This window comes from Euprymna scolopes, chromosome 46, assembly GCF_053919585.1.
Source record: "Euprymna scolopes isolate OS-2025 chromosome 46, ASM5391958v1, whole genome shotgun sequence".
In the NCBI taxonomy this organism is placed as follows: domain Eukaryota; kingdom Metazoa; phylum Mollusca; class Cephalopoda; order Sepiida; family Sepiolidae; genus Euprymna; species Euprymna scolopes.
The window spans coordinates 182263728-182267813 of NC_136527.1; the positions used below are offsets into that span (position 1 = coordinate 182263728).

The following is a 4086-nucleotide window of genomic DNA, read 5'->3' on the forward strand; positions in this document are numbered from 1 at the left end:
ATAATTAGAAATCATACATTACATTATCATATAATGACAATTAAATAGTAAATTTATTTTAATATTATCATAATAAATAGTTCAGAAATTTTGTAACAGGGCTTATGTCCACACTGCGTATCGAAAGAAGACACTTTCAGTAGCTGTAGGCGACAGCTAGACGAATTCCTCACGATTAAACGTTGATTACATTTACATGCAAATTAGATACAATCAGAACGTTGGAATTGAAGTGGATAATAAACTGGTCGAGAGAAATTGCCTATTTCTTGGTATTACAGAGATTAAGGGTGATTAAGCGGAGGGAGTACAGACCTACGAGTGAGAGGTACTTGGAAGAAGTAGGGAAGGATTTCTGATTTTGATTGTATTATCGGGGTGAGCGCGAACGCAGACCCCACACTCAGAAATAGCATGTCCGAGTCATCCACATTTGGGACGATCGCAAAGGTCAACCCAACCGCAGTGCAATGGAAGGGCCTCGCTCTGGGGGTTACCCCTACATCAGGTAAGTATATCTTTTTATGCGCGCACCACTGTTTTTATATCACACTTCTATACTAACCACCAACAAACACCAATAAAAAACTAAAATACCTCCACATAATTCTCACCAATATCAGTATATCACATTTCATTCACTAATAACAACAATTCATAACAAATAATTTACTATCATTTAAACTTGCCAACATTTTCACAAAATAACTCAATTCTTAACGGAACTAAAATTATATTGTACGTACCCTTTATGGAATGAAGTTTTCTGAAAAAAAGTAACTTAATTTGATCAAGTACTTTTTTTATAGAGGAAATCAACTTTTATTGTAATCGATCTATCACCGCCATTTGGCTATTTAGGGACACGAGGAGGGGTAGCTTTATACAAATGACAAAATGAAAAAATGATTTAAAAAACACAGAAATTCTGTAAAATAAGTGAAATATATATCTGAGCATTTTTTCTGCTCATGTTTCAAAACAAAATAATCTCGTCAAAATTTGACAAACTAAGCGATGATTGGAGTTATCTTCTCCTGGCGTTCCTTTCTCCTAAGCGAAAAAAAAGATGGCCGTTACCTGATCGATCTCATTAAAATTTGATTTTCCTTGGTGAAACAAAAAAATAAATAAAAATAAAAAATAACTGCTGGACCAAATCAAGTGATTTCTTTTTTCATGAAAACTTTAATCCATAACGAGTACATACAATATAATTTTTTCAATATTTTTATTTTTTGATGTCTTGATTGAAGTGTACAAGCACCCATTAATTATATCAAAGCACGGATGAAACAAAAATAAAATAAAAATTATGATCTAAAGAGTTATTTTCTCTTACATGAGCAGTCATTTTAAAAGAATGCCAATAGACGCTATATATATTTTTTTCATATATTAATCTCATAGACTAATTTGCGTCGTCGTCGAGATAATCGATAATATAGCATAGTTCCTGGCTTTACTATAACAGTTATTTTAGGCAAACAACGCTTATAATTAATGTAAATGATATAAAATATACTTTTAAAAGTTGTATTTGTACCGACAGAAGGAAAACAGGTTTAGTTTATCAATTTTAATGTAATTACGAAAAAAAAAACACCAATTATTTATTCTGCTAATTTGCTAGCGATCTTTCAGAAACAAATTAAAAATAATCACATTTTTATGTGTAATTATTTTATACACTAGAATCATGTATACAGATTTTTGTACAAATAAATTTTATTCACTTTTATTTTTGAGAAAAAATATTTTTCTCAGTACGCCACACACAGTTTTATGTACACACACATAATCGGACACCTACTACACACACACACACACACACACACACACACACACACACACACACACACACACACACACACACACACACATAAACACACACACATGTGTGTGTGTATAGTAGGTGTCCGATTATGTTTGTTTCATTATATGATACAGGATGAGTCTTATTAAAAAAGACACCAGAAGACAAGAAACATTTAAGCGTGGTAAGCCATGGAGCAAGTCCATGTATTTATTTTTACTAACCACAAGGGACGCAACTCTTGTATTGTTTTTTATTAAAAAGTTGACCGAAGGGGACATAACTCATAATATGACATCGCTCTTTTCTAACAAAAAAAAAATAAATAAAACGAAAAGAATAAAAATTACATAAGGAAGGAACGTACAATAGTGTGAGAGTCCAACTAAGGGCTGTTCTCATCATAAGAAAAAATTTTTGAGTGGGCTTATTATACGACCGGATCTGGATACTTTCTGAGTTCCAGGATGAGTGTTCAGTGTTTTGTGGGATGATCAGATTTTAGAACGATGTGGTAGTCACTTTTAAAATGTCCTATGCGATCGAACTGACTTGCATATGCATTTTTTAATTCGATGACGAAGCTAATCGGATCTTTCTTTTGTTGAATGGTGCAGTGGAGGCTTATCAGCTCCAAGTCTCTGAGAGAAGGTAATCCTATGATTGTAGGCCCTTCTGTTGTGACAACAAAGAATTTTAAAGTTTTCAACTTGTCTTTGTGTCCGCATTGTATGTAGATCGATCCATGCTGTATTATGTTTGAGCCATTGTATGCCGTCAGAATCGTGTGCTCTTTCCTTGTGGAGCCTGGAATGGGTTGTCCTAAGTCATCAACTCTGTTGGGAAACATGTTTCGAAAAGTTCGTAGAGGAAGCGTATTCCCTTCTGCACCTGTGTCCACATTTGCTTTGAGTATATGAGTGCCTGGTCTATTGGGAAGCTTTATTTTAAGTTCTGTTATTATTTCAGTACGCTCGTCTTTTGGCTGATGAATCGCATTAAAGTTTAACTGCTCAAATTCTCTATACATCTCCTTGGGCTCAGATTTCACTGAGCAGATTTTACTGTTCCGCTTTCTGTATCTGTTTTCTTGCGGCTGCTTTTGGCTGTTCGTCGTTTTTGTTTGGCTGTATTTTCTTGTGCCCTCCTTTTTATTAGTGCAGACTTTCGCCCAGTGGTTCTTTTTGCCACACGCTGAGCATGTGGTGCCCCAGGCTGGACATTTTTCTTTTTCATGTTTATTTCCACAACGTCGACATTAGCTTGTTTTTAATGCACTAATTTCCTGACAATCACCTCGAATTTCATCCATTTGCCGCGTGTGGTTAAGGGACGGTTCGTGCGTTCTACCACTATTTAAGGCCTCTTGGAGTGTAAGCTCCATGCCTTTCAAAAGCAGAAGTTTTTGTAACTCCGGGTGTCTAGTGCCGGTAATCATTTGTTCAATGAGACGTTCTTCAGTCTCTTGGCTATCCCTAAACCTGCATTTTTTTTGCCTGTAGTTTACATCTCGCCATGAAGTCGTTGATGCTTTCCATATTCTTCTGTTTATATTCACGCAGATAGAAACGTGCAATACGAAAATTGGTTTGGGGCTCTAGACGCTTCTCAAATTTGCACCAAATTGCCTTCGGGTTCGTCCGGTCAGCATCATCGTCAAATGTCCAGGCGTTATATCGCCGTAACCCTTCCTCACCAGAAAGCAGTACAATGTGGTCGACCTGCTTCTCGACGGGAATGTTTTTTTACTGAGAAATATAATGCACACCGTTGCTTGAAGAATCTGAACGATTCAAATAGATTATCAGACTCCCAGTGCATAACGGGTTCGCTTGCATTAGAACTCATTTTACTTTAATTCAATTATTGTTTTTTTTATATTAGTATTATACTAATACCCCCCTTTTTTAAAATAAAAAATACAAAGAAAACAAAACAATGACATGACTGAATGAAATTGACGAACTTACTTCGTACATCGATTTTTTTTTTAAGATTGCGCTTGTCGTCGTTACTACGTGCGTTTACGCGCAACACGAAGACTAATGTTTTCTTTTGCGTTCATTCTATTTGTGGATGGATTTCTTTTCTTTTTTTTAAAAGAAAATCCCCGTAGCTGCCACCATGTCCGATTATGTTTGTTTCATTATATGATATGGGATGAACCTTATTAAAAAAGACATCAGAAGACAAGATACATTTAAGCGTGATAAGCTATGGAGCAAGTCCATGTATTTATTGTTACTAACCACAAGGGACGCAACTCTTGT

The 4086-nt window shown here is 35.5% G+C and overlaps 1 pseudogene; it reads right to left on the reverse strand.

Annotated features, from left to right (window-relative positions):
• Positions 1-373: 373 nt before the first annotated feature.
• LOC145271636 (U1 spliceosomal RNA) lies at positions 374-516 on the reverse strand (annotated as a pseudogene).
• Between the last annotated feature and the right edge of the window lie 3570 nt (positions 517-4086).